General features: G+C 41.4%; 1 non-coding gene across 1 annotated transcript; it reads right to left on the reverse strand.

Moving 5' to 3' along the window:
- Positions 1 to 8774: 8774 nt before the first annotated feature.
- LOC128569375 (U6 spliceosomal RNA) lies at positions 8775 to 8879 on the reverse strand. The gene has a single exon (XR_008375339.1). It is a non-coding gene; the product is annotated as a U6 spliceosomal RNA (small nuclear RNA).
- Positions 8880 to 23455: the final 14576 nt, after the last annotated feature.

Raw genomic sequence — 23455 nt, forward strand, 5'->3', positions numbered from 1 at the left:
TTACCTACTGATAATTACATGAAAAGAAATTAAATTCTCCAATTAAAGCCATAAATAAAGTGGCTGAATGAACACCACCACCAACAAAACAAGTCCCAACTATATGCTGTCTTGCTAAGAATATATTATATGAAAGCAACAATAATTAAAACAGTCTGGTACTGTCATACAAACAGACACACAGATCAACAGAACAGAAGACCGAGCCCAGAAATAAATACATTCATATACAGTCAGCTATTTTTATTTTTTTTCTGAGACAGAGTCTCAAACTGTCAGCCTGGGTAGAGTGCTGTGGCGTCATAGCTCACAGCAACCCCCAACCCTTGGGTTTAAGCAATTCTCCTGCCTCAGCCTCCCAAGTAGCTGGAACTACAGGTGCCCACCACAACGCCCAGCTATTTTTTGGTTGTAGTTGTCACTGCTGTTTGGCAGGCCCGGACTGGATTCAAACCCGCCAGCTCTGGTGTATGTGGCTGGCGCTCTAGCTGCTTGAGCTACAGACACCGAGCCAGTCAGCTAATTTTTGATGAAGGCAACCACCATGAATACACAAAGGGAAAATTTAATCTCTTAAATAAATGACATTGGGAAAAATGGAAATCCATAGGTAAAAGAGAAAAATTGGACCCTTCCACCGCACACAAAAATCAACTCAAAATGTATTAAAATCCCACACATAAGAGCTGAAAGTACAAATCCCTGAAGAAAACGGGGAAAGTTTCCTGATTGTTCTTGGTGATGGCTTTTGAATTTGACACTTATAGCATAGGCAACAAAAGCAAAAATAAACAAATCAAACTAAAAAGCTTCTGGACAGCAAAGGAAACAATCAACAAAGTGAAATGGCAAATTCTGAAATGGGAGAAAACCTCTGAAAACTATACATCCAATCAGAGGTTAATGTCCAAAATATATAAGGAGTTCATACCACCTAATAGCAGGAAAAAAAAAAAAAACTCACAAATTAATCTGAGTAAGATATGCACAAAGTGCCTGAAAAGATATTTTTCCACAGAAGACATACAAATGGCCAAAAAGTATATGAAAAGATGCTTAATATCACTAATCATTAGGGAAATGCAAATCAAAACCACGATGAGATATTACTTCACAGCTGTTGGTATGGCTCTTATTAAAAAGTCAAAAGGTTACAAATTATGGCAAGGATATGGAGCATAGGGAACCCTTGCCCACTGCTGGCTAGAATATAAATTGATACAGCCACTATGAAAAAGATATGGAATTTCCTTAAAATGTTATAAAGAGATTACCATATGATCTATCAGTCCTACTACTGGGCAGATAGCCCCCCAAATGATAGTACTATTATATATGATACATATACATATATACATACACGCACAATGGAATATTATTGAGCCTTTAAAAAGAAGGAAATCTGGGTGGCACCTGTGACTCAGTGAGTAGGGCACCGGCCCCATATACCAAGGGTGGCTGGTTCGAACCCAGCCCCAGCCAAATTGCAACAAAAAAATAACCGGGCATTGTGGCAAGCACCTATAGTCCCAGATACTTGGGAGGCTAAGGCAAGAGATTTGCTTAAACCCAAGAGCTGGAGGTTGCTGTGAGCTATGATGCCACGGCATTCTACCAAGGGCAACAAAGTGAGACTCTGTCTCTAAAAAAAAAAGAAGGAAATCCTGCCTTTTATAACAACATGGATGAACCTGGAGGATATTATGCTAAGTGAAATAAATCAGATACGTAAACACAAAATCTGCAAAATCTTACTTATCTGTGAAATCCAAAAAAAAAAAAAGTCAAACACATAGAAACAGAAAGTAGAATGGTGGTTTCCAGGGGCCAGGAAATGGGGAGATTTTGTTCAAAGGGTACAGACTTTCAGTTATGAAATGCATAAGTTCAGGAGATCTACTGTATAGCTCACTGATACAGTTAGGAATAATGTATACTTGGACTTTGCTAAGAGAGTAGATGACAAGTGTCCTTGCCAGAAAAAAAAAAAGCTAACTATGTGAGCTGTCAGATATGTTAGTTAGAGTGTAGTAATTTCACAATATATACATATCAAAACATCACGTTGTACACCTTCCATACATACAATTTTTATTTGTCAATTACACCTCCATAAAGCTGGGGAGGGAGGAAGGATTTCCTGTCCAACGTGATCCTGCTCCCTTCCACTTGCCACCTCTGAGGGTGCTGCTTCTGTGCTGGTCACACAGGAGGCCAGGCACTGATTTTCAGTCATCTCTTTGATCCCCACATTTATATCATATCACTGGAATAAGAAATTTGATTCCTATTTAAATCAGGGCTCTAGAGGGTATTTAAAAGAAATGACGAACATTTTCACCATGGAAACATCACTTTTTACAGTTTACAGACAGGCAGAAAAGAATGAGTTAGATCTGATTCCTGAGTGTCACATCTATTTATATTTTGGGAGCCAGTAATGTAAGCACATTGATGCTTGTGTTTTAAAATATGCTGACAAAGAGAACATCTAGAAAACATGTGTTTTAAAATCTAAGTTGGTGGCCGTGCACAGTGGCTCACACCTGTAATCCCAAGAGGCCAAGGAGGGTGGATTGCTTGAGCTCAGGAGTTTGAGACTAGCCTAAGCAAGAGTGAGAGCCCAGCTATTTTTAGAGATGGTGGGCGCCTATAGTCCCAGCTACTTGGGAGGCTTACGCTAGAGGATCGCTTGAGTCCAAGAGTTTAAGGTTGCTGTGAGCTGTGACGCCACTGCACTCTATCCAGGGAGAGAAAGTGAGACTCTGTCTCAAAAAATAAATAAAATCTAAGTTGGTGATAAGAGCATTTATTTGAGGACAGTGGCAATGACAAAAAACAAACAAAACAACACAAGGGACTAGTACAACACAGCAGAACCAGAACTGATCACATGCATATGAAATTAACTGAATGCCATCAACGTGCTCTGACTATTCAGCCTTCGTCATTCTCTAATCACTCATCATTTACAGAGTACATGGTCTTAAAGTGGGGGTGGAGGGAGGTGCTTACAGAGAAGCAAAGATTATTTACATAGCGTAAAAGTAGACCACTCCAATGAATGAAAATGGTAGAGTCCATTTCTTAACTGGATTAAAATTAACTAAATTCAGAATCCAAGAGAAATCCAGACAACTATTTATTTTTCCCACTTCCTTAATGCCTTCCTTAAAGGAAGTTTAGTTTTCATTCATTTCACTGATTTGACGAATCAATTCATTATTTTAGCAGCCTTGAAGAGGAAACATGTCTTTTTTTCTGAACAAAAGAGCCTCTTTGAATCCTGTTTATGTGTGAGTTGGCACATGGGGTGGGGAAAGGAGAAAGCTGGGAGTATCCTCAGAGAAACCAAAGGCAGGAGGGTGTGAAGGTTCAGAGCTGACAAACCCGGCCCTGGCTGACAACGCTGCCTTGTCCTGCAGCGTCTCAACTTTTACAGTTGCCACCCATGTGTGGTTAATCAGATTAAAGCCTCTGAGAAATCTTTTCGATTCCTTGTCAAACAAAAGTATGCAATAAAACAGCAAATAGCAGAACGAATATAACACTGCACCTGAGTTAATAAGGAAGCAAATGCTACCCTAGGGTGTGCTGGGTACCTCTGCGACTTCCCTGCACCTGTCAAGGCCCAGGCCACTTCCTTTGGCCCCCGCATTCTGCCTTTAAGGAACACTTGGGGCAATAAGGAAACAAAACCAGTTGACGGTCTTTTGCCATAGATTGTGTGTCCAAGGAAAAAAAGTAAGGCGATGGCAAAGTTGTCTCAGTGACATCACTGGCTACATGGGGCATCTGGGTGGTGGAAGGGCCTGACCGCCCTGAGCTAGGGTGACATCATTGGCTGCAATCTTAGCCATCCTTGTAAGCAGAACCATGTGTGCAGAGAACAGGGTCGGTCTGTTATGTGAACACAGAGGGCATTGAGCCCAAAGCCTCATATACATTAAAAATATAACAAGAGAGATTTTTATCTTCCATGAATATTTAATTCTCCTGAAAGCTAACCATCTGCATATCACAATACCCCAACGCATGTGTGTGATTTTCTCTGTTGTCTTTCAAAATAAAGCAGACCATTTCGCTCTTCCTGTGATGCCTTGAAAGTTGCTTAAATGTGCATTGATCGCTTTGATCTAATGAGTGTGTGTGTTTTAAAACAAAGTCAGCACTGTTGCTCCAATCTATTTGTGTGGAGGAAACAGAACAATGGGGGGAAACCAGGTCGGGTTCCATTGTTTTCCTGGTGGCCTGTGTCACAATTCACCGACGTTTTGAATGCTGTTTAATTTTTTGCTGATGTCTTTTTATCTGAGGCTTCATGTGAATTTAAAAAGAGTTTCATTGATATGCAACCTACTGTGTATTATGATACCCTGCCTGCCCTGTTGCACTGCGGAAGCCTGCAGCTGCCTGAAGCTTAATTATGCATGCATGCATGCAAAGCCCAGATGCTCGGCCAAGAGTGCCTCAACCGACTACAGTTTCTCACTTGTTTTTGTTTGAATTATAATTGGGCAGATCTATATTTCTCAACCCATTTTGTAGCTTGAGCATGCTCCTCTTTACCTCTGTTGCTACCTCTGCTTGATTCGGCTTCTTCACGAAGGAGCCCTCAGACCATCTGAAGTGCCTCTGAGATCAGACCGAGAAGGATCATTCATGGGTTTGACAAATCCTTTTACCTACACAGCAATTTTAAAAGGTACAAAAATGACCCTAGCCCCAATTGCTTTTTCTCCAGATGGTGGGAAGCTTTAAAAAAAAAAAAGAAAGAAAGAATAGTTAACTAGAAGCTGGCATCTGGGTAGAAACAAAGAAGGCTTAGAGCCAGGCGTCTACAATGGAAAGGAATATCAGGAATAAAGCTTTACACCTGCTGAAAGAAGGTAATGGAAACTAGCAAGAGCAGATTTGTTAAACATGCACATCTTTATTCAGAGAGCTTTTGTGAATTGTTTTCCAGACTACCTAAGGGATCACGGTCTTCAGGAATAACAAAGCCTCATCTGAGACTGTGAAGTTGGGTATGGCATTGCACTAAATACAACCATATTAGTGCTACCCTGCATTGCTCTTCATCAAGAGATGTGCAGATAGAGTAATCCTCTCATACAGAATGGCAGCTGCTGGTTATAGTACCTATTTCTGTGGCACTGTCAGAGGCACTTGTATTGTTTTTTAAATGGAGTGTCAGGTTAAATGCACAGATTAATTTCATTAAAAATCATGAGATATTTTGTAACCTCAAAGCTTTAAAAAAATATTATGAAATTGTCTTAAAGCTCTGAGAGTAAGCAAGGAATTTAGAAAATAATTATCCTTGGCTCATGCCTGTAATCCTAGCACTCTGTGAGGCAGGCGGTTCACTTGAGCTCAGGAGTTCAAGACCAGCCTCAACTGGAGCAAGACCCTATTTCTAAAAATAGTCAGGCATTGTGGTGGGTGCCTGTAGTCCCAACTCTTTTGGAGGCTGAGGTGAAAGGATTGCTTGAGCCCAGGAGTTTGAGGTTGCGGTGAACTATTACACCATGGCACTCTAGCAAAGGCAACTGAGACTCTTGAAAGAAAAAAAGAGAGAGAGAGAGAGACAAAGGAAAGAAGGAAGGAAGGAAGGAAGGAAGGAAGGAAGGAAGGAAGGAAGGAAGGAAGGAAGGAAGGAAGGAAGGAATAATTATCTATGGCAAGTTTAAGATTTATATAGCATTATAGGCTTAAGGCTTAGCCTTTGTCATTCAACTAGACTACTTCCATTCAAAAAATAATTCTTAACAACTAACATTTTCATCTAAGACACTGTTTAAGAGAAAATTATTCTGACACTTGGTTATATAGACTTAGGACAATTGTGATAAGTGCGGATACTACTGTGATGGGGTTTGGGATTGGGAAGAGAGATTAGACTTAACTCTAAATACAATAAAAAATGGGGACTGATGGAGGGGTTAGGATTTGTTAGAAAATTACTAAGAGGAAACATAGGGTAAGAAAGGATTCTGTATAAAATGATCCTGGCTAACCTGATCTAACACACTTCTTGCTGAAAGCAAGCTAAACTGGTCAGATATCCCCTGGGAGATGGTGGGAGATAAAGATATCAAGGGTGATTGGATATCAAGGGTGGGGTTCTCTCTAAATTAACTTACCAAGTTTCTTACTAAAACGGGACTCTACGAGAATGGAGACAGAAGTCTGAAGTCAGGCCTAGTTGAACAGAGGGCTCAATGGATTGAGTTTTGTTAAGGAGAGAATTTCGTCAACACCCTACTAAGCATGTGTTAATGTCATTGGAGTTACTTGAGGTAGATACATTACTCTTTTTTCAAAGATAAGGACATTGAGACCTAAAGAAATTAGGAGACTTTCCCAAAACTAATGGCTTCTATATGACACTACCAGCCTTTGAATGTAAGTTGTCTGAGCTCAAAATCCATATACCTGAAAGCTATTAGATCTTGCATACAAAGAACACTTGCTTACAGCATTCGTTCTAGCATATAAGCCCTCTGTCTCTCAGATGTAAATAATACTGACACTTACCTAGTTCATATTAAATGCAAAATGCTGTTCTAAGTTCTTTACAACTCCCCATGAGGTAGATGTATTTATTATCCAATTTTCTAGATGAGATCCCTACACTTAAAAACTCTGCCAGTGGTTCTTAAACTTTAGAGGTCTCAGGATCACCTTGAGGGTTTGTTAAAACAGATAGCTGAGCTCTAGCTTTAGTGTTTCTGATTTAGTAGTCTGGACCCTGGTTTAAGAGCTAGCTTTTTTAACACATCGTTCTGATGCTGTTAGTCTGGGAACCACACTTTGAGAACCACTGCACTATGCTGTACGAATATTACTTATAAATAATTGGTAGAATTTATTAACTCAGGTACTTCCCTTACATGTGACATATTTCTAATCCTCATAAGGCAGAGGAAAATATGGTTCCAAAAAATTAAGTAATTGGCATAGCATCACATCAGTGGTTAGTAGCAGAGCCAGGAATGAAACCAAGAGCTGGCCCCCAATGCTGGAGTTCTTCCCCATAGGCTGCTCAGGCTTCCAGGCTAAGTGGTATACCAAACTGACTAGTCATAGAGTAAACCCTGGATGTGTCTAACACTAAATGTCAATGTAATACAATGCACATTGATAATTAATTAACATATTCCCTGAGATATGTGGAACAATGCCATTGTCTTAATATTCTGCTTTTAAAAAAAGATTGGTTTATACATATTAGAAATGTGTGAGGTAACTAGATGTTAGAGCTCAGAAGGTTACCAAACCAAACTGAGATCCATTTGTTCAGCACGGCAAAGCTGAATACCTGTGCCAAGAGTTGCAATGGGAGGAAGAGGTATTTTTATTGCATGGTGCCCAGCAAGGGGAATAGTCTAGAACTCCTCAATGGCTTACAAACAAGGGGTTTCAAAAGCAAGGATACAATTCAGGAAGACAAAATTGTAACTGATACAGGGAGGTTGTACATTGGCCCGGTCCCAAAGGGCAGGATTTCCTGGAGTGGGGGGCCTTTGGGTTATAGGTGGATTCGGGAATTCTTGGATTAGCAGAAGGGAATGTTAAGAAGGGTGTGACCTTCTCCAGGACCTTTGGTAGAAATGTAGAGCAAAGAATAGCCAGAGTTCAATTCCTCAGTTCTGCCTTATTTTCATTTTTCATCCAATGGTTGTCTATGAAAAGCAACTCAAATACATGTGAAGATGCCATCTTTTAGTGTCCACTGAGATCCAAAACATCCCATGACCTGTGCTTCCTTGGAGGTCTATCATTATTCCCATTCACTTCTCAAGTCTAGGTAGGTACCCGGAACTTACCATGAAAGGACTCAAGCATTTCCTTTATTTCCATGTTTGGGGTCCCTTTTCCATCTCAGGAGAAATAATAAATATCCCAAAGCACAGGGCTTTGACATGCTGAGTACTTTATTTATGGATGGATTGATTTTTTTCAGAGTCTCACTCTGTTGCCCTGGGTATAGGGCTTTGGCATGATAGCTCCAGCACCTCAAACCCTTGGGCTCAAGTAATCCTCTTGCATCAACCTCCCAGGTAGCTGGGACTACAGTCACCCATCATAATCCCCAGCTAGTTTTTCTACTTTTAGTAGAGACGGGGGTCTCACTCTTGCTCAGGATGGTCTCCAACTCCAGAGCTCAGGCAATCCACCCACATTGGCCTCCCAGAGAGCTAGGATTACTAGTAGGTGTGAGCCACTGCACCCTGCTGTGCTGAGTACTTTAAATTAAAGAAGCCTCAGAATCAAGGTCTCTCTAAGCTCCTTAACTGATGTTCCCTGACTAAGGAAAGATTTTTCAGAAAGAATGCAACTCTCATGAGCAGTGGTCCCAACCTTTTGGGGACTGATCTCCTAGATAATTTTTTCACAGACCAGGGGTGGAGAGAATGGTTTGGGGATGAATCAATCACATTGCACTCATTGTGTATTTTATTTCTATTATCATTACATTGTAACATATAATAAAGTAGTTACATAATTCACTATAATGCAGAATCAGTGGGAGCCCTGAGTTGGATCCCTTACACGTACAGTTTACAGTCAGGTTCATGCTCCCATGAGAATTTAACGCCACGGCTGATCTGACAGGAGGTGGAGACCAGACGGTGAAGTGAGTAACGGGGAGCGGCTGCAAATACAGATGAAGCTTCGCTCACTCACGCTGCTCACTTCCTTCTGCACAGCCTGGTACTGCTCTGTGGCCCAAGGGTCGAAGACCACAGGTCTTTTTTTTTTTTTTTTTAAATACGAAATACTTCACAAACTTGCATCATCCTTGTGCAGGGGCTATGCTAATCTTCTCTGTATCATTCCAATTCCAGCACATGTGCTGCCAAAGTAAGCATGAAACCACAGGTCTTGAGTCCCCTGCCCATAATCTCATCAAACAGAGAAGATTAACTTACAGCAAAGAAGACTTGAGGTTGGCACCACAGCCAGAGCTCAGACAAAGGTTATCTCTGGCTATCGTCTGTTCTTTGGGCTTAATCATCTCTCCTAAAAATTATTTACTCTTCCTCAACCATCTGGCCCTCCTTTAAGCTTCATGCTTTGTGTGACTGCTGTGCCCTTGCATGTTAATAAATTTGTGTTTTTATTTCTAAATTTGTCACTTTTTATTTCTGCCAGTTGTCAGTTTATTTTATAGAATCAAGTTCTCAAACCTTCAGGGGGAGAAAGAAAGGTCCCTGCACCCTACACCAATACATCTTCTTAAGAGAGTTTTCATGACCAAAAATGCTTGTTAGTTCTGTCTTAGGAAAAACTTTTAAGTCAAGACATATTAGGAGTATCTTTCACTCCGTTAGAAAACAGGGACACAGACAAGAAAAGAAACAGGGGAGGCCTCACAGAGATGATATTTATAGGTATCTAGACTTGTAAGTTTAACTTTCTAAAGTGGATGAACCTAACATTTAGAAGTAGGGGTTGAAAGGTCACATGCCTGCTCATTTCTCAATACCAAGTTAGCGATGATGTCTAAACCTGTAATGTTGGCTCAGCACCCATAGCACAGAGGTTACGGCACCAGACACATACACCAAGGGTGGCGGGTTCAAACCCAGCCCAGGACAGCTAACCAACTGCAACAAAAAAATAGCCGGGCATTGTGGCAGGCTCCTGTAGTCCCAGCTACTTGGGAGACTGAGGCAAAAGAACGGCTTAAGCTGACCAGTTGGAGGTTGCTGTGAGCTGTGATGCCACGCACTCTACTGAGGGCAACATAGTGCAACTCTGTCTCCAAAAAATAAAAAAAAACAAAAATAAATAAACCAGTAATGTTACTTCCCCCAAAGGTGAGCTGGTGCCCTACAGACAGAAGAGCAACAGAAATTGTGTACATACAGTTTACATCCTTGTGTTCTATAATGAGGAAAAACGGTTAAACTGCTGGAGAAAGATTTTTATCTACTACCTTGGCTAACATCCTTCTTTTTCTCCCACTCGGAAATTAAATGTATTCATAAGCATCGTTTTTTATTTGCCTCAAGTTTGTCAGTGTAACATGAATGCTAACTCATGATCCACTAATATTTGAAGCAATCTTATCAAAAGACCTTTGTTATAGTGCGATTTAATCCAATGTTACAGAAAAGAATAATAAACTTTAAATTATTTGTTGTAACAGAGAGATGTGGGGGTTCAGCATCAGATAAACTTGCATTAAAATTCAGCATCAGATAAACTTGCATTAAAATTCCCACTTCATCTCTTCCTCCTAGTGTTTTCTTGGGTGTTACTGATCTGAAGGTCAGTATCTCTGCGTGTGTGATTGGTGATATAATAGCTCCTGCATATGCTTATTGTGAGGACATCTGTGAATGTCTTGGGAAATACATGTAGTGCTCTATTAATGACAGTTGCCTTTCCCCACTTTCAAGAAAATTTACTTCTGAGAGGTTTGTTAATGTCCTTTTTCTTTCATTTTAAAAAACATATATAGTTGTAACCCCTGTTTTTATATGGGATAGTTTTCCTTTTTTTCCCCTCAGTACTTCCTTTCTCACACATTTCCCCTGTCATTATTTGCCTTTTTATAAGTCATCTAATATACAATTGCATTATTAGAAAACCTTTACTTTTAAAATTCCCTATTTGGGACATTTAGATTCATATTTTCCCCCAGTTTTGCCCTGTGATGAAGAATGCCCTTTGACTGTTTATGTATGACTTACACTTCTCATATCCTCGGAGCTTTTTCACCATCAGGAAGTACGGTACTAAAGGTGTAATTCTAGATGCAAGGTAGATATGAAAGGGGGAAATTTTCAAAGCCAAATATAAAACATTTAGAAGAAGTTTAGAGGTTCTGGACATTTGTGGCATTGAGGGGGATGTTCTATTTTGCAAATGCCTGGTCGACTGCTTCACATCTACCTCTTCATTCTTCTCCAAGAAGGCTCTTCCAAGCAGGTTCATGCTTGGCTCACATCACATGCTGTCCTTTTCGAGGGAGAGAGGTCCTTCAGATCAGTGGGAAGGATGGCCCTCGGAGTTAACCAGGTCAGAAACGAGTCTATCTGAAAGATCCTGCTCAGAAGGATCCAGTCACCATCCTATTCAATCTAACACACTTCAACTCTAGTTTATCTCAGGCTGCCAGAGACTATCTATTAATAGAGTAATGGAACAGAATCTAGACTAAATATAAAGTGCGGGGCTCTCCAGTGGTGTGTCAGCTCACTGCTGGATGCCCTTGAAGTGCTGAAGGTCTACTTTTGTCAAAACCGAAGTCACTCCTTTCATAGTGAATATCTGCTAGCAGATGTCTGAGGTTAACAAGGATGCCAGGGTAGGGATAGAGCGACCGGGCTGCCTACCACCCCTGTGATGAGACAGGCTGCGAGGCAGGAACAACGAAGGCTTGCTTATTTTGCTAATAATGTGTTGTTGTTCTTTCATGAGAAGCCAGTGCAAATATAACCATTACAGACGGGTAATTCATTTATTCCATAAATATCTGTTGAGTGTTTTACTACGTACTTACACCGTTCTAGAAGCTAAGGATACAACCATGAGCAAAGGCCAGGATCTGTGCCTTCACTAAGCTTATAGTCAAGTTTCAGTGAATTTTAATGGAACAAAATAAAAACATTTTCTAGGCCCAGAAAAAAAAGTAAATTTTTAATATTTTTCTCAATGTCTCATTTGCCTTACTAGGCACGTCCTACCAACTCTCACTCGATGCCCACTGCCCAGCTGGTTTCAACAACCAGGAGCTACTTCAGTGGTGTAGGCCGCTACATTTTTGCGTACCCCCAAATAATTAGAAAATCTTTCGTAAGGATCAAAAATTTCCCTCACCCTAAGATCCCCTACAACCCCATCTGTAGCTACATAGCACTCTATGTGATGAAAGGCGGAGGCACCATGAGGGCCTAATCCATGGTACACTGCCAGCCCTAACAGGAGCATGGGGCTTCACTCCTCGGGCAGTGGAACAGAAAAGGTTCTCTTCAAGCATTGTGGGGGGCAGCAAGGGGTCCCCAGGGCTGCAACATTGTCTAGGTGATCCTCTTTTATTTAGAACTTTGATTTCTTCTTGCCTTCCTGCCACAGCTGCCACTAATCAATTTGCCATAGAATCTCATTTTTGCTTCTACCAGTTTCAGAGTCTCTAAAATACTATGCAGAACAGTAGGGTGCTAGATAGTTTTCACAGTGTCTTTTTAGGGCCTCAAAGGGAATCATTTTTTTATTGTATAATGTAGTTCATAATGGTCTCAAAATATAACCATTCAACACTTGTATTTGAGGAGAGTGTATGGTAGCAATAAAGAAATACAAACACACACACACTCACACACACGCACACACATACAAGCCCTCACACACCAATGCATCCTATACATAGGGTCTATCAAAATTGAATTCCCCCCATAGGAAGAAAGGGAGATATTTGTGTGGACAACAGGCAGGTTCCTGCCCCTAATGACTCCGCTTTTGGAAGACGGGGCTTTATCTTCGCTTCAAAAGGCTGCAATTTATTACAGCATCCACAACCGAGACCAATAAAAAAGCACCGGGGAGGGTGATTACTGCACTGCCCAAATACAAACAAATTTGTTTTCCGCTAAGGATGAACACAAAGCTTTGTATCCACCAGATTAAGCACATTAACTCTGACCCCTTCTCTGAGCCATGTTTAAGAAGAGAAGAAAGAACGAGAGATTATATACACAACATATGTATTATACCTATATACATAATTAATATTAGCCGCCATACAGTAAGGTTAATTGTTGCTTCTCTGAACACTTAATCTGTTAGCAGTTGATAAATCCCACCCTGAATAGAAGTGGCTCGTATTTAGGTCACACAAAGTCATTGCCGTTTTTTAATTTAAACGGTGCACTAGATTAAAACACAAGAGTATTGCAGGAGGCCAATTCAGAAGCGGCAGCAGTAGGCTGTCATTTGGTGTAAAAAGTTTCCCCAGCACACCCCAGGGACATGTTAATCAAAGCTTTTTAATGGATTCAGTCTGATCTGTGACAGGCTTTGTTCCAGAGATGGCATTTGCTGGATAGAGCTGCAAGTTATCAATAAGACACAGTAATTGCAGGGAGTGATTGGCCTGCATTTCTGGGGCTTCCTACCATCAGCTCTTTTTTATTATCAGCCGAGGCAGAGGTGTCTTACAGTAGGAGTCAAAGGATGACTTGTTTCTTTCTTTCATCTCCCAACATATAATGATGGAAAATTAAGCAACAAGAAAAACTGACAGTAATTTACAAAACACACACACGAGTCATACCACCTTCTCCTTTTTCTCCTTCTGGTTAAGTCTTTGTCTTAGACTTTGAAGTCAAGTCTGGGTAGCAAATCTTTTAACCTGAGCAAATAAATCCATTTTAACCAGAGGCAGGCATTTGAAGCTCCTCTGTGGGCCTGGGCCAGGTCTGCGGTGGCTTCTCCACTAAGTTCTTTATTATCACTCTGAAATCAAAACAGCCAGAGGCTAAACTAATGACTGCGGATCACCGGATCACACTGATCACCTACAGGGGTAGTTAGCTTTGCAGCCACTGCAGAGGGTGAACGCTCCCCATCAAATGGAAACTGACTTGGTGCCTGTGCAAAACCAGTCATGGAATAGGAGCCTAAAAGTTGTTTTCTTTAACGAGTCACCATCCTCACTTTGGAAGATCAAAATCATCATTCCCTTAGCTAGAGATGTCCAGGTAGATGAGCATAGGTGAGGAAGAGATGGTGTTCAAAAAAGAGCCAGCTTTATTTAAAGTGTGTTTTCACAACCACGCAGTTGCCTCAGCTCCCATGTCTCAGAGTGAATACATCACTACTAAAGACTTCCACACCTGAAGAGCCAGTGTAGACACTATACAAAGCAAGAAAGGAACCAATCAGATATCTGCAGCTCAGACTAAACACAGCTCTTATTGTTTCCTGGGGCGCAAATGTGTACACAGGTGTCACCTCTGCTCTCCAGGCAAGGGGTCGGGTGGATTAATCAGCCTTATCCAACTGAGCTCTCAGGCCTCCCAGGTACCAGCTGCATGTTTAATCCATGTCTTTGGCCAGGAAATAAAATTATATAGATGTATCCCTGAGACACAAGCATGTGATCTAATACTTGTAATGTGATGACCCTTATTTACTCTTTATGTGATCTCTTGAATAGAGTCCCAGTTCCTTAGCATGCTCTCCGGGACTGGTTACAAACCACGTTTCCAGTCTCATTTCTGTTCAGCCCACACCATTCTACTTTTGTTGGCTGCATAACATGTCTTGTAATTTCATTCCTCTTGTCTTTGTTTATAATATTCCTTCAGCCAGAAATATCCTTCCCCTCATTCTCCACTTACCAAATTCCTGTTTAACTCTCAAGCTCCACTCAAATGCCATCTACCCAGTGAGGTCAGAATTAACTGAGACAGGGGACAAAGCTACAGAAGGTTGGGGCTCAAGGGTCATGGTACCAGGGGCTTCTGCTGTCATATAGCTTTAGGCAAACAACACAGCTCCCAGCCAACAAAGGTCACTTGTTTTCAGGACTCCAAGGGGTAGCTTGTTACTTCCCAACATGAGTAAATCTATAAAATTCATTGGAAAAAAAAAAAAAAAAACTGAGAAAGTAAAGAAACTCTCCTCTGTTCTGCCCTGGGGACAGCCAGGCACTCATTCAAGAAACCCAGGCCTTGGTTGACAACTGGAGATACAACACTTGGGAAGGGCGGTCTTTGGGGAGCATATAGTAGAATAGAACCCTGTAGTAGACAAGATTTTGCTTCCCAGAATCTGTTCCCCATTCTTTGGTTTTAACAACTTAATTATCTTTGAGAATGACTTAGAGGGCTTATCAGACACAGATTAAGGAGCCTACTTTATAATTTGGTGAGAGGAAAGATACCATGAAACTGAAGAATGGACACAAGACCCAAGAGGATTGTGCTCTGGAAGAATATGTGAGTGTGTGTGGGGTTGTAAGAGGGTGGGGCCCCACTTATGGGGTCAGAAGAAGCATACCCTGTGGGCAGAGCCCATGACGATCATTTGGCGGACGAGAAATTAGTAAGTTGGGGGGGGGAGGGTTACTACTCAATATCTTCTTAGTGAATAGAGGTTTCTGAGATTAGACATTTGAGGAAGGATGCTACTAAGGGGGGGAGCAAAAGAGCAAACTGACAAGGGACAAACTAATTAGGAAAAGTAACCAAGCTGAGAAGAACTGACAGACTCACATGATATCCCCAAACGTTATACCCCGATCTGTAAGGTTCATCTTGGCTCTACAACCCCATGAGCCCCCCACTGAAGCTGAGCTCAAGGTCTCACGGCTATTATATGCTACAGCCAGGTCCCAAATCTTGGTCTATTACTTTTTTCCATGGTTAAATAATTGCCTGTGTGAGAGAGAGGCTATCTGGTTATCCAGGACAGAGGGCATGCTTTTCTGGTAGGAAGGGAGAGAGAGGATTTGAACTCTCTTCTTTCCTTATTTTCCATGGGTGCTCAGAGCTCTAGTGAAGAAGCCTTTGCATGGGTGTTTCCATGACCCTCTGTGTGTACAACTTGATGCCTCAGTAGATGCTTTAGCTGAAGCCTCATAGTTACAGCTGTGACTAGCCACCCACCACCAAGACATTTCTAGTCCTATCAAAGGGTGTTACAAAAGTCTCCAGATAATATTTTCACTAATATTTAAAGTTTAAGCCTCTGTATGAAAACCCCCTCCTTCTCCTTTCCCAAAAGGTAGAAATTGTTGCTTTAGTCCATTTTGAGTTCATATGGATCCCATTTCAAAGTTACCTCTCATCATGGCCTATCATATCAAATAAGACTTTCGAGTCCCCAGACTCCCAAGAACAGAATTACACATCTTCGGTACAGAAAAACTTCCCAAACAGGGAACCGGGGAAGGTAACTTATTTCGAAACATTGGCCTGTTCTCAGAACCAACCAGATCTATCTGTTTTTGTGCACATTGTAGAAGAACTAATGCGGGGAACAGAAGCTTTAGTTTTGACAAAGTGAAAACAACTACTCCTTACCCACACATACTTCCACACAGACGCATGCCTATAGGTACACCTCCACAAAGTCCCCTCAAAGGAATCCAAGGCTAGTTAGCAAATTTCACGAACATTAAAAGCAAGTTCATTCGGTTTGCCACAACTAATCATGATTTTCTTTATGTAAAAAGACGGCACTGGAGGTAACTGATCTGTGCCATTTCTCCTCTACAACCTCCATAATGAGAGCAATGTGTGTAATGTCACTGTGGCCCCACTGGGAGCTGAGGGACCATGTCAGTGACTATTCCTCAGAACACAGCATCTTATCAGCACACCCCCCTGCCTCAGATGAAGAACTGTGGGTAGGCTTTGCCTTCTGCTTATTCAGAGTACGTCACAGATAAACCCTTGGTCTCCAGTCCCTGCTTGGTGCCTATTTCATGGTAGAAGTGGCTATCCTAGTAGTCTGACTTGATAAAAGGACGGTCAGCTTTGCTTAAAATAGTATGTCACTTCCATGAATGCAACTACTACCTCTAGACTAGTAGAGTCTTAGTCCTGATTCACTCCCTGAGCTTAAAGTCTATAGGCATAGCTTTATATTTAACAATTTAAGGCTCCCGACACCGGAATGTTGCAGGAAGAAACTATGTAATGACTGCAGTTGTTGTATTTTAAAAGTCTGATGCTCTGCCGACGGAGCCTTCCAGGCCCCATAGTGGCTGTATTTTAGATTCAGGATTTCAAGGCTTAAGTAAGTACTCCACACAGCCAGAGACTCAGTCCCACCTCCCCAGACTGCTATTTCCTAGCTCCCTTGCCTCAAACTTCCCACACCTCCTCTTTCCCTCATGCTCAGGTAGTGATTTCACCTCTTCCTTCCTTCAGAAAATAGGAATTAAACACCCATCATTCATCTTCCCATCCTGAGTCCACAGTCTCTCTTGGTTGTTCTTCCCTCCTCCTCAGCTAGAGACCTCCTTTTCCCACAGCTCTGCTCCCCACATCTTCTCTGGACTTCTTCTTTTTTTTTTTTTTTGCAGTTTTTGGCTGGGGCTGGGTTCGAACCCGCCACCTTCAGCATATAGGGCTGGCACCCTACCCTTTTGAGCTACAGGCACCGCCCTGCTCTGTACTTCTTTTCCATCCTGACCCACGGATTTCATTCCTTCGGTCATTCTCCACCTCTCCTAAGTTATCAGTCTCCAACTTTTTAATGGAAAATGCCCATTGGAGCTGCTTCCTTGCTGAGGTAAAACAGGCAAAACAAACATCTCATCTCCATGTGCATGCCCAGCACCTCTGCAGCCCTTCACAAGTAAGTCCTCTCAAGAGTTATCTGCAAGAACTGTCCCCCACGTTTTTACTCCTGGTGTAACCTCAACATACCACTTTGTACACTTAACCACAATCCCACTGAAACTGCCCTTAAAAGTGGCTGATGACCTCCTCGTCACCACACTCAGTGGACACCATTCTGGACTTTTCCACAGTGCTTCAGATCCAGGTGTCTAATCCCTGGTTCTTGCCTTCTTTTGCCTTGTATTTCCTCCAGGTTTCCCTCCCAGCATGCTAGGGGCTTCTTCTCATTCTCCTTTACTGGCTTCTACTCCTCTGGTTGAGCTCAAAGATTAATCCAGATCCCACCTCTCTTCCCAGCCTGGTATCTATTTACATACATCTCCAAATGAACTTTATGCCAGTGATTTTTAATTTTGTGTCTTTGAACTAGGTCTCTCCTCTGGTGTCCAGACTTTTGAGTCTAATTGTATCTATATATATATATATATACACACACATACACACACACATATATGCAATGGACAACTTAAACTATGCTAATAACAGAATTTGTTAATCATCCCCCTCAAAACTGTGCTCTACCCCTCTCACTCCTCCCCAGCCTTCTATGTCAGTATGTAATAACAATAGCTAACATTGAACAATGATTATTATTTTCCAGTGACTATACAACTTCGGTGCTCAGAACAGTCGTATAGGGTAGATATTTGTATTATGGATTAAGCATTCAAAATCTCAACATCTGAAATCTGAAATGCCCTCAGATCTGAAAATATTTAAGCACCAATATGACTGTCAAAGGCAATGTTCTTTGGAGCAGTTCAGATTCCAGAATTTCAGGGTCGGGGTGTCCAAATGGTGAATATGGTACAAATATTTCAATTTTTTAAAAAATCCCAAATCTGAAATGCTTCGGGTCCCAAGCATTTCAGATATGGGATACTCAACCTGTACCCCCATTTTAAAGAGGAGAAAACCAGGACATAGAAAAATTAGCTCTGCCAAAGTGAAGTGGCCACTAAGAATCTCAAATGGGATTAGAGCCCAGGCAATCTAGTTCCAGGGCCTCTTTGACCCTTGAAGTGAAGAAAAAAGTTAATTCTCACAGAGAACAAGAGCATTTTCTGCCACTTAAGAAGACTTCCAGTTTATACTTCACAGCAGCAGGGACAGCACCATAGGAAGGCTGGGCTCTCCAAGGCCTTCATCAGCGGCATCACAGGGCCAAGGAATTCAACAGCATAAAGACACAAGTCACTGTTCTCTGCGGTAGAACTCCACACAGCGTGGCCCAATGCAGTCAGCCACCTTATTGATTTGCTCCCTTGTGCCTCTCAGCCATGAGCTTATACTTCACACTGCACACCCAGAGCACCCCTTACCCTTCCCTCATCTGTTGATTCAGCATGCATCTCGAGAGCCCACAATACGCTGGGCACTATTCTAGGTGCTGGGGTCACAGCAGGAAGGAGGGAACAAAACCAACATGGCCTAGCTCTCATGGACCTTTCAATGTACAAAGGGTGATGGATGACGAGTGTGTTCACAGTCTGAGAAACTAGAAGGTACATGAAGGAAAAAAAAAAAAGAAAGAAAGAAAACAGGGTAATGAGAGAAAAGAGTGAGCGGGCCCACATGTGGGGAGAGCAGAATCTCTGGGGTAGACAGAAGTCTCTCTGCAAAGTTAGTGCTCGCTCCGTCTAGGGAAGAACAATGGCTGGCAGAGAGATGCATGAATGGCAAATGGCCAAGGTCGGGGTGGCTGAGCAGAGTGGGTGGTGTGCAGAGGGCAGAAGGTAGGGAGAGCCAGATCTCGGGGTACTGAGGAGCTGATACATTCCAGTTGCCCGTCCAGATGCGCTTCCCCCCACCCCCTTGTGTGCGTGATAGACAGGCTTATAGGCCCTCCCTTGTTCTTTGGTTTCTGCCTGTGCTAAGCTACTGCCACTAACCTCTCTTGCTTTGTAGAGAGCAAAGGATAGAAAGAGAATGAGGGTCACTGTGGACAGGCTGTGACTTTCCGTGGAAGGTCAGAGCACTGATCCGGGGCCCTTTCTCTCTCTGCTTTCCTGTAATTGCTACCTCTGCTTTCTCCTTCAGATCTGGGGTAATAATGGCTTTGCACTCTTAATACCCCTTAGGGTGGCTACGTCATCCTTAGTAGCTTTTTGAAAATGCTGCCCATGTCCTCCTAGAAATTCTTATCAAACACCCAGCCTGAGAGTGCTCTACCTGCCAGGACCTTGACTGATAGATTTATTCTAAACACACTTCACCAAGCCACTCTCTCCCTTTCAGCAGTTACCTTTTGCTGCCTCCTTAGTCTTGGTAAGCCACTTGCTGGAAGTTGGTTCCTATAAGTGGCATGTAACTGCACATAACATCGCCTTTGGAATTTTTAGAAGTTTCTGGGTCAATTAAATGTCATCCAGCTCCTATGGTTCCCTTTCTTTGCACAAAGCTTCCCTGAGATCAGAGCTCTCTTTAGGGTGATGCAAGTCATACCAATAAAATGATTCAGGATAGAATTTTCAAACTGAAAAGCAGTGTGGTATAAAAATACCACTGGATTTGTAGTTCAACTGTGGGAAGCCAGTCTCCTCATCCTTAAGACAGTAATGACAATAATGTGCAATGAGGAACTCGCTCATCAACCCTGTGATGACAGTGAATGGACTAATTGGGCTGTAGTGAGCAATTTCGTTATGAGGATGAAGCAGTCAGTACCAGAAGATAACTCCAGCACTGACTTCACTGACTCTGAGACACAGAATATAAACAAAATCCGGGAAGATTCTTGGTTTGGTTATTCTTAAAATTGCAAGGCCCCCAAACATGTTAAAATACATAGAAATATTCAGGTTGTATGTCATAACAAAAACACCACAAACTGAGGGGCTTAAACAATAGAAGTTTATTTCTCATTTTTCCAGAGGCTAGGTAGTTCAAGATCAGGGTTCTAGCCTGGTTTGGCTCCTGGTGAGGACTCTCTTCTTGGCTTACAGACAGCTGTCTTCTTGCTATGTCCTTGCACGGTGGAGAGAGACAGTTAGCTGAGGTATTTCTTCCTTTTCCTCTTCCTGTAAGGGTGCCATCCCTCTGGGATTAGGGCCTCACCCTTTCACCTCATTTAACCTTTATCATCTCCTCACAGGCCCTATCTCCAAATACAGTCACATTGGGGATTAGGGCTTCGGGGATGATGCAAATATTCAGCCCATAACAGTTACCTACCAACTACATGATAATTATTGTCCCAACACTATCTGTTTTTCTTAGAAATAGGAACACAGATGATTTAGAATTTCTTTAGATTTAAACTGTTTTCCTCTATAATATATAATGATGTATGCTCTAGACTATAATTAAAAATATTGAGTTAGGTTTAGTAAAAACTTATATCAATTACTTACTTAGAATGTATGTGCAAAATTAAATCAAAGAGCCAGTGTCCAATTTATGAAACTACCCTACATCTGTAAATCTACATTCCTGGAATTTCCGTGGCTTTGCTAAAATTTTAACCCAAAATCTTTACCAGTAAGAGAAATAAGTTTGCCATGTTTTTCTATCATACACATTCATGCTTTTATAAAGAATTAACATTTTTTTAACCACAAAAAGGTCACTAGACCTTAGAATTTATTTGTGTAATAGAATACTTCACAGCAGTTTTTAAACTAACTGGATCTAAATGGTTCAACAGAAGTAAATTCTAAAAACAGACGTATCCCACATAAGCAAAATTATTTTTAAAAATTAAACAAAGGTCAATGGATACTACAACTTCTTAAAAAACTAACTGATTGGGCGGCGCCTGTGGCTCAGTGAGCAGGGTGCCGGCCCCATATGCCGAGGGTGGCGGGTTCAAACCCAGCCCCAGCCAAACTGCAACAAAAAAATAGCCAGGCGTTGTGGCGGGCACCTGTAGTCCCAGCTACTCGGGAGGCTGAGGCAGAAGAATCGCCTAAGCCCAGGAGTTGGAGGTTGCTGTGAGCTGTGTGACGCCATGGCACTCTACCGAGGGCAATAAAGTGAAACTCTGTCTCTACAAAAAAAAAAAAAAAAAAAAACTAACTGATTTCTGCCTTCCTGAATAAGAAGGAAATCAAATTAAACAATGTCCTGACTGCTTCATCTGTCTGTGACCACATAACCTCATCTACACTGATTTTTAATATTTTTTTCTGTTCTTTTTGAGAAAAGTAAAGATAGAAATATTCACTATTTAGGATGTTTGTCACAGAGAACGTCCAGCAACACGTAAAATGAGTCTTGCAATTTTCACAGTGTAGAATTCTCCATTGTAGTTCAGTATCAACTCACATTTATTTTATACCAACTGTGTGCCAAGTATTATAATAAATACTTTTGTCTTCAATTTATATTTCCATTTTACAACAACTCATCAGCTATTGGCACATTTTTCAACTCGGAAGGTTGAGATACACACACAAAATACATTTTTTAGGAGGTCCACAGTTATAGAGCCATCACACAAATCTTCATATTGAAGGAGCCTTATTTTCATCATTACCCTAAAAGACAGGGTTAAGACAGGAAATAACCCAGATCCTTAGGAAAACCTAATGAAACAGCCCTTCTCCTTTGCCCAACTTCCCTTCCTCCCCACTGCTGGGGCACCACTGCCCATGGGGAGGAGCAGCAAATTAAGTGGGAGCCTCAGGGTCACACAAACTACTGAGCCACAGACATTCAACAATCACTCTTCTGTATCCATAAACACCAACTTGTCCAAAAGCAAGGATTTCATAGCAACCCTATAAGCAGCAGTTAGGCTTCAAAAATAAAACCAATTTTGAATAGAGAATAACATAGACAATGAAAAGTCGCTGCGGTGAAGAATGTTCCACTGCATCTTCAGAAAGGAAGGGAGGTGCTCCTGGAACCCAGCAACCAAAATCTTAACTCACTCCTCAGTTTAACACTCATCATTTGCCTCATCAAAGGTCCTTGCCATCATAAAAATGTGTTCCTTAAAACTCAAATCCCATCTTGCAAGACAGATGATCAAAGATCTTTCTGAAATAGTTGAGATTGGGGAATTTTTCCTTTTTTTTTTTTTTTTGCATCAAAACAGCTGCAGCAAGAAAAGCTGTATCTCAATGCCTTTGGGATTTTATGAAAGTAGACAATCCTGGTTGGGTGGAGATATTGCAGACATCTCCTGTCAGGGAGAATAACCTTCCTGCCCAGGTAGGTGGAGCCCAACCCTGGCACAGGCTGATATGTGGAAAGCATTACTCTGAAGAAGGAAAACTAATTCACCCTGTCACCTTTGTTCTTTGAGGAAGGCTGGCAATTTGAGAACTTGTGTCTACATCCATTTTCTATGTGAAAAGGAAGACTTTTGCAATAAAACAGGCATTTTGTCATCTTTTAACAAGATGTCCATTTTCTTTTTAGAAATACGCAAAAGATAAGTAAAGACAGGAGACCTTCCAGCAGGCCCTCTTCTGTTCGTGAGGCCAGAAATGAAGACTTAAAATTACATCGGTATACACTGGTCTCCTGTAGTTAAAAATATACCTGGTTCTTTCGGGGGTGGGGGACAGATGGGGTTTGAAAAAATAACATTGAGTAGCCCTATTGTGAATATATTGCTTAGTATAATTCTAGGTAAAGGGAGGTTTAGATTTTGCAAAAAAAAAAAAAAAAAAAACTTACACTATTTGGAGAAGCATTTATAGTGATTACCACATGGAATAGCTTGTTTTAATTCATTCTTTCAAATTTAAAAGCCACGGGAATATATCAGAAATGGCCAAATCATGAATATTATTTACTTTATTCTAAATGTAACTAGACCTAGGGAGACTGCTAATTACTGGTATCCTAGCAGAGCAGAAATCTGTTCATGTCTCATTCGAGCAGAAGATTAGATGAAACATTAGTTCCATGGAGCTGATCACTCTGGAGGTTTACTCATTTGCCTTGATGCAGTAAATGTTGGCACATTAGGCCTCCTGGAAAATCCTGAAGCTGGCCTAATAACACATCTGCTGTATTTATTTTTGAATGTAATGCTTTGAAAATGAATTTCAGTTGAAAAGCAATAAACATTAGTAAATTCAGATTTTGTTTCTGCTAACAATTACTCCTTAAAATTGTTAGATCTAATG

Source organism: Nycticebus coucang, chromosome 17 (assembly GCF_027406575.1).
Source record: "Nycticebus coucang isolate mNycCou1 chromosome 17, mNycCou1.pri, whole genome shotgun sequence".
NCBI lineage: Eukaryota > Metazoa > Chordata > Mammalia > Primates > Lorisidae > Nycticebus > Nycticebus coucang.